Consider the following 12,597-nt stretch of genomic DNA (forward strand, 5'->3'; position numbering starts at 1 on the left):
TTCCACTGCAACACTGATATTACGCACATTCTCACACACGCTCACACCCCTGGGTCTCAAGTCAATAAATGAAGGCAGCTGACTTTGATTGCACTTATCAGTCAACAGTTATTCCCAGTCCATGTCCGTTTAGCGCCGACTGCAACACTGTTATCTTGTTGGCCAGCAAATATAAGATAATCCAATGCCAGTAAAAGTGACATTTTGCACAAGGCTTTTGATGTTCCCACTGTAGCCTTCACAATAACATCAGTCATTAAAAACATGCATGCAGCACAAGCATTCTCCTCCGATGCAAAAAACATTTTCTGTATTCTCCAAAGCATTCTGATTCACAAAGAGCTCTGCTCCACACAGCATCATTTCCTTTCTTTCCACACCCCTTTCCTCCACACTTAAAGGTAAGGTTGGTCAGATCAGACACTGCAAAGAACACCTGTGTTCTGTGTGGCAGGCAGATCTCAAAAAGTTGTACTGAAAGGAATGCATACAGAGAAAGATCTCTGACATCTTCAGGTCGATGCGCCCACATGCTGGTCCTCAATACAAAGAAACTCAAAATTGGATGATTTCATGCAGTGTGCAGGAGTTTAGCCTTGTACTATGGATAATCCTTGAAGCACCACTAATATTCACAGTCTGCATGACAGCCTTGCAATGGCAAAAGGACTATCAGTCAAAAGCAGATGACACTGCAGAATCCCGCTGAAATTTTGTTATATGGCTGAAAAAATCTCTTTAAGTGTAAATCCTTTGTGCTATGATTGTAATTTAATCTGAACATTTTTATCAAGTGCATTTAGTTTGAATTTCAGTCAGATATGTCATATAGGGAATAAATCAAACCTTACAGTCACTTTTTCAAGATTTTTATTGCACCAATAATGGTACTGATTGTTTGATATTAGGTGTCTAAATGTGCCATTTATAAATGGGCAACAAAATTACCAGTATCTGAATAATTTTTAAATACATACACAGCATTGTTTTCAAGTACTGACCCTAAACGTGACTCTAACCCTTAAAACTGAAAAGAAAAAACATTTTTTTCTGTATTTTGTCCATTTTCCTCTTTCTCCTCTTTGCACTCTGCTTCATTCATCCTTCTTGACAATCATCTGAAGGTTGCTGCCTTCAATGCTTTCTGATAGAAAGAATATGATAGAAGATGTTACCCAGGAGGAAGTGGGTATACTCTGACATACAATCCAATTTCTTTTTCTCTGAGAGGTGGGTATACTGTTAACAGTCATAAAAAAACATGGATATAACTTGTAAACCTGTGTACACCCTCCACTACACCATTGCCAGAGGGTAAACTTCTCCCATGTGCCTGAAGGTCAGTGCTATATTGTTTTCTGGTTAGACTGAAAAAATAATACAGAAAGACAAAAGTTTACTGGAGGTCACTAATGGTATCACAAGTTTGATAAGATGGTATATACTGAGTGGGTCTTAGACCATTGAGCAGTGGCATCTTTAGGCCTGGGCATCTGAGACTTTAGCCCAAAATGTTTTTTTAAATAGCCCCAGATCTAAAAATGTACATATTGTATGTACATATATATTTCAAAAACAGAAATGAGCCTAATAATAATAACAAAAAGCCCCACATCTAATAATTTGTCATTGTGTTTATACTTTTACTTGAGTAAATGTATTCACATCCCACCACTGTTAACATAAATACATACATTTAACTATTTTTACAACTTTTGTCAATGATTTTTAATGAGGGCAGTTGTAAAGTAGGGTATTACTAACACTGATTACACACAGCTACTAACATTTTAACATCACAATTCATAGTTAATTTGGATTAAGGGTATAATTAGGGGTAAATTAAATGCCAAAGTGCACAAAAAGCATCAAAATAGGGCTTGTTTATCAAAAAATTTCACAGGTGAGGATCCCCATGGACCATTCTCAATGTCATCAAATCCTAAGAATGCCCCTGCTGCTAAGCCACCAGGGTGCCCCCAGTCCAGCTTGCAAGGCCACAAAAAAGACTTATTTTGGATGAGCTGGATAATCTTTTCTTCAAACACAAGGTCAGTAGATTTGGTGATTTCTAACATAATATTTTATTGCCCAAAAACCAGCTGGATGGACAAAATATCTAAAAAGACAGCAGTATTGAAACAAACAAAATTGGTCCAAAGCTCCCTCCAGTGTTTAACTCCAATAAATAAAATATATGCACAGCAGACCCAGCAGTCAAAACACCAAAATAATATTTCTTGCTTAACTACTTGAAAAATCCATGGATATCATTCACATTCACCCACAAACAAAGTGAGAAGCAGTGGAGGTGCAGCTAGTGGACATCATATTTCATGCTCAAATGCACCTTAGAAAAGACAGACACTGTCCATCTACTGCATGAGATTGACATGGTGATATAGATACAAGTTTCATGTTATGTAATATTAACATTGGACATGAATCTGAACTCTCACTTAGATTAATCAGTCAACTCTCATTTCCCATAATCCCTAAAATCAGATAACAACAAGTTATGGTGTCTAATATTTACCAAAAATTACAATTAAACCTGGTTAAATTATTTCTAATGTTTTGAGCTGGCTGGAGTGAGACTGTGAAAATACTATTTTGTGGATAGTGTTGCTACTTCCCTGGTGTGCAAGGCCATCAGAGATGTCACTAGGGGGCATCGTTATACCACAGGATGGCGAGACCTGCCACCAATAAAATGTACATCCATTACTATGGCAACTAGCGTTTCTCTGTCCTCTGTCGAATATATTTTGCATGTTTTTGCTGTAGCTCGAAAACACAGGGCAGAGGTCAATGTGAACTACCGCTGAGACTGTATATATTGGTAAAAAATGAATTTCTATGACATGTCAGGATAAACACACTAATAAAGAGTTTTCAGTTTGGGAGAAACATTGTTTTTCTATGGAATTACCTCTGTTAATACATGCTGAGACACAAAGGTGGAGAGGAATCTATAGATCTCACTTATCGGCAGTGAAGTGCTTTGAGTCGGACAGAAACACAACTTGAGGTCAAGCTTACAGGTCAGCGCAGCACAATAGCCTTATAATGGGTGAAAATGTGCGGTCTCTGAGCTGTCCTCTGGTGTCTCTCTCTATGGAGGGCAATGTCAAGGTTCAGGACACAGTGTTCACTGCTGGTTTGAGTGGTAATTGGAATGTAAGCTTCTTCTCTATAGCACTACAATTAAGTTTGGACATTGTGGGAACTGAGCATGGCATGGAGAACTTGAGAGTGAAGAGCTTCATTTATGGTCTGTGCTTGTTGATAGGAGCAAACTTTTTTAGTGTTTGAGTGCATCAAGGTTTTATAAGACTGAGAAGAAAACATTTCTTTTGATAAACTAATCGAAAATTGGAGAAACTGTATTGCAGCAGTTGTGCTTTACAAAAAGCAGAATTGTATAAAAGGGCCTTGCCACAAGAGCATTTTTAAAAGCCAAACATTAACCTTGAATGCCAAAGTGAGCCTGGAAATTGGTATCTCAAATATATAGTCAAACTAACAGTACTTGTCAACATAAGTCTATTTTTACACAGGAGTTTACAGGAGAGGCAGAGCATCCTTCACTGTGATTTACATCCTTTGATTACAAAGTGAGGATCAACACAGATATACTGCGTCTAGAACAAAATGCTTAGTCTGTGCTGTCGGTATGTTGACGACAAAATAAGGTAAATGTATATGTCTGGTGAATCAAGTTAAGCTAATCTGAGTCAGATGTAAAACATATATAAATGTCACTGTATTAGTTCAATTTTGTTATTGCCAGAGTGCAACACATACAATTAATATCACAGACAGCTGTGCAACAAATTCTTATTTTCATTGGTGGTTGATTTGACTAATATATTCTTGTTTAATCAGTGAATGATCTATGAAATATTAGGAAATAATGAAACATTGAAAAAAGTTTTCTTAAGTTTAAATTAATATTCTATCTGCTTTTTCTCCAACAAACAGTCCAAAAGTTGTTCAATTTACAACCATTTAGGAGAAGGAAATATTCATATTTAAGAAGCTTTGATTAAAAAAAAAATACAGCCCAACAATATAAATAAACATGAACAGCTCCAGACTTTACTTGATGTCATCACAAGCTTGAGACTTTATTCTCTGGTTTCTGGCTTTGAGAGAGAGCCGCTCGTGTTCACAAATATTGATTGAACTCTCCTAGGTCATGAAAATAGCCTAACACATTGGTATTCTTAATTTAGATGGTGTTCCTCTGCAATGCTGTTGTGCTCCAATGGTCTGGATTTATGTCATTCAATTGACATTTTCTTGAATCTCAAGCTAAGAGCATCTGAAAGTGCCTTATGTTGCTTGTCTATTGTTTATCTTCAAGAATGCTCTCTCTCAACATACCTGCACTGAAGAACACTTCAGGTGACAGGATATTTCAGCCCTCTGGAACAGTAAAATACACAACACATTTTTCCTTTTTATAGCATTAATTGTGTTTGTTCACTCACAAAGCTGATATGACTCTGTTGCAGCTGGAGCATGAAGTGAACTCATGATGGGTGTGTCATTCCATGCGAACACTGGCACAGTTTCATGTGTTTTCACCAACTCTTTCTAAGTGTGCATGAGAGATGTCACATTGGACAGCAGTATCTGTCCACTGAAATTCTATGTTATTGTACTTTAGCTGTGTCACCTTTACATTTGGGCAGGCAAATACAGTAGAGGATGTGAGAGGAAAGTCCGCTCAGAAGACATTCATTGTCTTTAGATGTACAAAAAAGGCAATGATGTGCATGAATGAGCAATGATTGACCTTTGAAATCCCCAATATCGAATGTAACTGACTCCTCTATGGTACAGCGTTGCCACATGGCAACAACCCCATTTTAAGCCTTCTACACACAGATAATACATTCCAAGTTATGATGCAATGCATTAAAAAAGAGGTGGGGTTCTAAGTAAACCAATAGCAGTGTTTAAATTTGTCACATTACTTTCTATAGGCCATTTTGAAACCCTTTTCTGCAGACATCATCGACGGCAGGAGCCTCACCATTTGACGCCTAAAAATTCAACAAAAAAAGTGGTTTTTTGAAGTTTTTCAACAGGAAAAAAAATATACACTCAACAATAGGTTAGTTAAGTTCATTATCATGTAGTTTATTGCACTGTAGTCGATCAATAAATAATAGAAAATGTTAAAAATGTGTACGTTGCCATATGGCAACACCGTACCATTATGGATTGCTAGCCTGGCATGTTGATAACATTTTGTATTTAGTTATAGGCCTACTTGCATTGCAATTGCATTGGTGTACATTGATCTTCTATAGTCTATAAACTATAATAATGCACTTTGTGAGTCCTTTCCACATTGCATATGATGATATTTGACACATCTTTCTTCCATTTACAGAATGAATGCAAATTTTTTTTATGGTACATCGCGGAAAAAGGCTGAACTAGCCCTCCCAGTAGATGATAGTGAAGATGACAAAGAATTCAGTGACAAGGAAAATGAGCTGCTGGAAACACAGAGTGAGAGTGATGAAGACAGTGAGACGGATGAAGATTATGAACCAGAGAACGAGGACAGTGGGGACAGTGAGGACAGAGACAGTGAGGGCAATGGAGACAGTGAGGAGAGGGAGGACAGTGAGGATGAAAGTGAAGTGACAGGTATTACCAGTAAGAGAGTGTAAAATGGGTAACACTTTACTTGACGCCTGTTCAGGTTACTGGGGATTGTTTATACTATAACATGAGTTTTAAAATAAATGTTACATACAATTTTAAACAAAACTCTCATGTTTTCATTACTTTCCATTATGGTACGGTGTTGCCATATGGCAACGAACCCTAAAAACTACTAAAAAAATAATATTTTTTGAAAATGTCTCTTCATTATGTTTACTTGGTCTATTTTAAGACAAAAAAACACCCCAAACATTTTTTTACCAACTGGGATCATAGTGCGTACCATAGAGGGTTAATAAAGAGGATAAACTTTGCTGAATGTCAGAAGTGAAACTGTACCCAGGTACTGTCTTAATTCAGGGGTTTGGGTTGGGGTATTGGGGTGACGCCGCTCTCGCGCCTTCCCCTTGATTGACACTCAGCAGGCGCGCGCGCACACACGCGCAATGAAATATTTCCCCGTGTTTTGTATACTCACATATTTGAGTCAAAGCCTCTGGGTGCCAGCCGGTTATAGTACATGACAGCAGCCATTCCACGCGCACCGTCTTCAGAGTCCCCGCGTGTCCTTTGACCTCTGTCGCTTCTAAAATAGAGAAAGGACCTTGTGAAAACTTGAGTCATAGTTGCAGTTGTTGACTGCGCACTTTTGGCCGTCAGTCAAACAGTTTCACACGGCGGGCGTCTGAGGTTAAAAAGTACGTACCTAGCTTGTTGCAATGTCTTCCTCCTGGACGAGTTGTGATATTTGACATTTCGCGGACTAAAAGTTGTCAAAACTTTTAAGTTTTGGACACTATGAGCTTCTCCTGAAGAGGAAACCTCGAGGTGGAAGACTTGTCAACACCGCAGCTGCTCCTCTCCTGGGTAAGATGCAAAATTAGCTTAATGTCCCGTCAAGTTTGTGACAGACGTAGAGGCACATAAAGGTAAACTAGGATGCTAGCATAAAGTCAGAACTGGTAAAAGCCACCACACTCATCACACCATCATCCTGCAAGATCTTGTTAATCAGCGTAAATCAGGAGCAGTTCTCGGGTAAAGACTTCACCTGTAAGCTGTCTGATCTCAGAGGACCTCAGACAAAACAACCAAAATGGCTCCGTGCCTATGCAGGTCACTGGAGCCAGTGAGTAAAATCTTACTGTGAGTGGTTTAAAAAAACAAACAAACGACAACTGATCCTGCATAGCCTATTAGGCATTATCGAAGGCATTTCGGTCACGGGCATCAGTATTGGAAAAACTCGAAATTATAAATTAATGTCATATCTTAATAATCTGTGATCTCTTTCATGTGATTTACATTTTTTCCTGTAACCACCATATTGTAGCTATTCCTGCTGCTTCTCAGCCAGAATGAACTTCAAAGTGATTTTTTTTAACTTTTCCATTACTGGATTTTGTGACTCATGGTTTGTGAAGAGGTGTATGAAAGTGAGGTGCATGCAGAGTTTGTGCCACTTTTCACTCTTGTAGGCTGTGTTGATTACAATTGGCATGGTCTTATTCCTATCCCTCCTGCTGGGCAACATTTATCACTACACTTCCTACAGCAGGTTTAATAAGAGTGTTAAATAGACATTTCATAGAAGTGTTTTTGAGTTTTGATGGTTTACATAAATACATAGATTTACATAAATGTGAGGGATTTTGCTTAACAGTCATGTTAAACCCACTTGCTTACCTCTCTCAGAAGTCAGGCTGCCTTTCATGAATGCAGATGGTTCATAGTGAGATCACATCTCTCTATGTGTCTGCTCCTCTGTCTGGCCACTCAGAAAGTGAAGAGAAGCTGTGAGTTGCCCAGTGCTTTGGCGACGCTCAGCCCTGTGAAGGCGGCCCATTCAAGCCTCTGTAGCTTTGTCATAGTGAAATGGGTCGAGTCTCTCTCTCTTTGTGTGACCCAACTTGACTGAAATGTGGTAATTGGGGAATCCTGGGATCCTCACTCCCTGTGGTGAGGTTCGGGCCAAGCTTTCAATAAATCTGTTGTACAGTACAACAAGCTGTTACATGAGAAACGGGTCAGCTTTTAATTTAAAGTTTGATAAACATCCAGTTATGTGATCACTCAGGCGTGGTGTGGTCTCACTCGGATTCTTTCCCCCTCACATATACAGGGTCATGTGGTCTTAAAAAACTGGCTCAGTGGAGATGGCTCTGTCAGTCCGTTGATCATGGAGAGAGAGATTAACTCTAAACCACAGAATGTACAATACAAATGATAACAGGCCTAAAGTACGGTTGCAGAATTTTTATTTTCAGCTATATCAATAAATAGGGTAAGCACAAGTGATGCAACACTTAGTTGATTAATCGACAAGTTGAGTGATAGAAAACAAATAGGCAACATCTTTGATTCAAGCTGTTCCACTGAGTGCTCCTTTAGAGGTCTGGAGAACCTTTGTTGTGTTGAAGGGATATGCAGTGTTTTTCTTTCTCATTTGTTTTCACAGATTGTGTGTTATTGATTTTACATAATCTCTGCATTTGCAGCATGTTTGCTCTTGATGTATTTGCTTTGGCTTTCTGCAACACGTTTTAAAAATTCACTGCATGTTTCGATCATATTTGTTGTGACGTCTTGTAATTGTTATTTGATTGGCATTGTTTCACATTTGCAGCACGTTTCTCCTAATGGAAATGCTTAGGGCTGTAGTGGCACATTTGCACTTGTCGGCCACAAAACAATGAAAAATATCCATCACTGTTTACCTGTATATAAAGTAATGTCTTCAAATGTTCAACTACTTAAAAGCCAAAGATATATTTTCAGTTATGACACAGAAAAGCATCAAGTCTTCATATTTGAGAAACTGGAACCAGCAAATGTTGCCACTTCAGCTTTAAAAATGTAGATTACCAAATAGCTGCTAATTACTTTCTTTTGATCATTGCATGCTCTATTTGGATCCAGCCAACTATTTAAACACACTGACATTTCTGGGTCTGCTTTCTTCAGGGTGAAGACTTAAATATATTTTTTTCTTTCTCTCTAAGAAACACTGTATCATGCAGGTTGTTTTGACTAAAGCGTACTCTACAAATATAAATTGAACCTCCCAAATCCATGGCTCACCGGCATTTTCTGGTTTATTAGAGGCAGAGAAAGGATGATAAATTCTAAATGTCAGATGGTGAGTGGTTTGTCTGAGTGCACTTCTATCGAAGCAAGCAATTGAATGCAAACTGACAGGGGATTCATGCTGGAAATGTCATAATGCTTTGACACCGTGAAACGGAAATCAAAACTTTCGTAGGCAAATAGCTCCCCAGTGGCAACAATGAGAGAACATAAATGTAAAGAGTGTATTCAGTGTATCAGTTCCTACTGGTTTTGTAGAGGTTGTACACACAGTCACCCTGGGACAAGTATGTCCAGCATGTGTTGCCACATGCCAGGCATGCTGTCTCCACCTCTCTTTTTTGGCTTCAAGAGACATAGAAGAGATAATAGCCTTTCAGCAGCCTCTTTAATTGAATAATTAGAGCCTGTCAGAGGAGTTTTACTGTATTGACTCAGTATTGCAGTTCTAGGTAAAACCCTGACTTTGAAGATGTCGTAAACAAACACTTCCAGAGCTTGATATTTTGTAGAATAAATATTATATGAATACTGTATGATTATGAAATATTGTATGTTGTTTATGCAACATCCTGTTATTGTTTAATGCCCTGAATGCGTTTGAAATGCAGCCAAATATGTCGTGACAGAGCAGAGTATATTTGGCTGCTGTCAGCAACTGAGCAGCTCATTGTTATCCATCAGACGCAGCTAGTGCAGTGTAAGAGCCTTACCAGGCGGGGGGTGAGTTTCTCAGCCACTTAATCAGTGACGCGCTGTGAAGAGTAAAACTCCAGGACAGTCAATTATATAGTCAACAACAACATGCAGACAACATGCAGCCACTACATGTAAGACTGTGGGCTAATGATTTAATTTAGCTGTAGAAGAAAACGTCTAGATTGCAAATTACTTCCAGAGGGAATTCATTGGGTTTAATGTGCGCATTTGTTATCAAATTCTGAGAGCTTTGAGGAATCGATCGCTGTGTTGGAACTTTATTGACGAGGCAGACGCAGTCGGGTATTCCCTTAATTAGAAGGTATAGGAGGGAAGCCAAACACAATCACTTAATATAAGGCAATTAAAGGGTTCTAATTCTTGCAAAATATAAAAATCGTCAAAGCCTTTAAAAACAAACATCCATTGGACAGCTGCGGGAGATTGTTGTTTGCGTATAAATCGATAAAAAAAAACTCATAAAATTTGAGCATATTTTAAGAACTAAATCATGTACATAGTTCAAATAACTTATGGATTGTTAAGAAATATTTCCTTTATATTACTTCATTTAAAAATCAGTGTTTAGTGTTTTTATTTCGTAAAATCCTAAGAAATAACATGGCTGATTTTTGTATTTTTTTGATGACACAATTTCAATGCTTTTATCAGTGATTATGATGTATTGACTTACATGAGCTTTTAGCTTAGGTAAGGCAGATTGTAGGGCTATGTAGTGTTTGAAATCTGAAGAAATGCCATCAAAATAAGCAGACCAAAATAAGCAGGCCATATCTGTTGTAGAGTCCAAAGGGTTAAACAGCTACAGTATATGATCCAAAATTATTCCATGTGTGCAAAGCTCTCTAATTACAGTAGGAAAAACAACTATGTGTAAATGAACATATTCTTGAGATGCTACAATGTTCCCATTTGAAAAACCAAATGCAAAAGAGTGCTTTAGATGGCAAAGGTTGTAAAATATCATTTATTCCTTAAGCAAAAAAATGAATTCTCAAAAGAAATGTGATTGTGTTTGCTTTTTCCAGAGAAGCACAATAATCACATATTTTGCATATCAGTAGCCTCGGAGAAAGCCTTCATGTGGATTAACTGTTTAAGTACTGTTTAAGAAGATAATCTGAGAATACTGCATACATGAATAAATTTAGCAGCCTGTGCACTTGAGAAGATAGCAGCTGTCAGTAACATAATGTCATAATTAGTCCTTGCATGTCAGATTCTTGTTGAAACTAAAATTGGCTTAAGTATATCTTTTTGTTTTTGGTCCAGTCTTAAGTATGGCAGTGCCTTCCTTCATCAACCAGCATGCCAAAACAAAAAAATTAGATAAAAAGAATCTGAAGGAGAATTTTTATGTTTGATAAAGACTGGCAGGTGGTTCTGCTGTGTCGTTCCCATGTTCTTTCCTGCTGTGAGTATTAGTTTGTGTAGTAACTCCCTGCTTCTGTGCCATAAAAGGAAACACAGAAATCTCTTCCCCACTTCTCGCTTGATAATTTAATGATGCTTGGTTGGTCAGAAGATGACCGTGAAAGAGAAACTAAATGGGTTGTGCACCGATGTGTGTATTTGGTGCAGGAATTTATTGCTGTACTCCGAGGACGGCCAGTCCCCATTTGGAATGCTTGTGAAATATTTACAGGAGTCACTGACACAGGAACTTGCCACCGTCAACACATCAGTTTAAATTAGAGGGGTCACTGTCAGAAACTAATTGTGTCTTCAGCATGTCTGCCTTTTCACATTTGTTGACAGATTTGTTGGCATCAAAACTTTCACCCATCAAGGGATTAAGCTTGTATGAAATGTCTTTAAAATTCCTAGTCAATCTTTCCAGCGTAGATGCCAGCAGTCTTGTTACCATGGTGTCTGGCTTTCTGCCTCTCAACTCTGGCACCTCCTAACAACCCAGAGCAAAGGTCGTGACCACTCCAGCCGACAACTGTTTGGTGAAATCAACGCCTCACACAGGGGGCACAAATAACTTTGCACCCTGTCTGAAATGGAGTAACTGAAGTTTCTCCAGCAAGCACAAGAGGAGTGGGATGATCCGGCTTCGAGGGCGGTCATGTAGCCTCCCTCTACCCCCCATGCTGCACTTTCAGGAGTTTTTGTGCAAGTTCAATTGACAATAGGCTGCATTCCTCCTAGCAAGGGAGGAACATGGTTTGCTGGCACTCGAAATGCTCTTCATGGCATTAATATGGAGTCCTGCTTTTGAACAGTGCCCTCACTGTTGAGACCCCTCTTTCAAGACAAACGCTCACTTTGAGATAGAAATACAGAAATAAATTGTGACATACAGCACATCGTCTTGTTGACAGTGACAGCATGTTCCAGTTGCCAGACTATGAAGTAAACATCCTCCTCTGCCTGTGGTCACCACCTGCAGATTTTTCAGTGGATCATCACAAACTTTGTTTTGTTTTGGTACCAGAACCTGTGGAGAGGAGGGCAACTTTAGATAGTCTTGTTCAAAATCAAGACATGTCTCACAATCAACATTAAATCTCGCTGTACAGCGAGCACGTGTGCGGAAACATAATAAGAGGTTCTTTATGTTTGACAGGAGTAAAGAATTTGGCTATGACGCATGGTTTTCATGTTCATACATGTTCTCCTGCGGATGATCTACATGAGCCTAAACAAGTCATTGAAGGCTCAAAACACCTCTGTTTTAGTTCATCCATTGCAGCATTCCCAGTGTTTTCCTTGATTCTCAGTTTTGTATAAAGTTAACAGTATTCATCCTTTACCTAATTGAAAGTAGTATAATGACAAAAATAGTGAATTACAAGTAAAAGTCCTGCATTCTTAATTTTATCTGAGTAAAACTGGACATCCACAAAATGTGCTTTAAGTATCAGAGTATTTATATTTGTACTGAAATAATTAATTGGATTAATTGTTTTAGCTATAAAACACCAGAAAATAGTGAACTGTTTCTCAAATGTCACAAATGAACTGTTTTTTTTTTTTACCAACAGTCAGGAAAAAATAAACATTTAGTTTATTAGAATGAATGACAAAGACCCCGTTTACACCTTGCATTAAAATACATTTTCTGTAATCGGATAGTGCTTGACCACATCAATGTAG

General features: G+C 38.3%; 1 protein-coding gene and 1 long non-coding RNA gene across 7 annotated transcripts in view; one reads left to right on the top strand and one right to left on the bottom strand.

Annotated features, from left to right (window-relative positions):
* Positions 1-687: 687 nt before the first annotated feature.
* On the bottom strand, positions 688-7,510 carry LOC121947486 (uncharacterized). Of its 3 annotated transcripts, none has more exons than XR_015777528.1 (4): positions 6,740-6,850; positions 6,395-6,551; positions 6,167-6,274; positions 688-1,144 (listed from the first exon to the last, which is right to left on the bottom strand). It is a non-coding gene; the product is annotated as an uncharacterized LOC121947486 (long non-coding RNA). The 3 variants fall into 3 exon arrangements; XR_015777527.1 differs by lacking the exons at positions 688-1,144; positions 6,740-6,850 and adding exons at positions 1,155-5,054; positions 7,375-7,510; XR_006106080.2 differs by lacking the exon at positions 688-1,144 and adding an exon at positions 1,155-5,054.
* chl1a (cell adhesion molecule L1-like a) overlaps positions 6,417-12,597 on the top strand; it is a 63,121-nt gene continuing 56,940 nt past the window's right edge. For all 4 annotated transcript variants that reach the window (XM_088082279.1, XM_088082280.1, XM_088082281.1 and 1 more), the window contains exon 1: positions 6,417-6,555. The gene's annotated coding sequence lies outside the window, so the exon portion shown is untranslated. The remainder of the gene's footprint in view (positions 6,556-12,597) is intronic.

This window comes from Plectropomus leopardus, chromosome 9 (assembly GCF_026936395.1).
Source record: "Plectropomus leopardus strain MGB_pleo_1.0 chromosome 9, ASM2693639v1, whole genome shotgun sequence".
NCBI lineage: Eukaryota > Metazoa > Chordata > Actinopteri > Perciformes > Serranidae > Plectropomus > Plectropomus leopardus.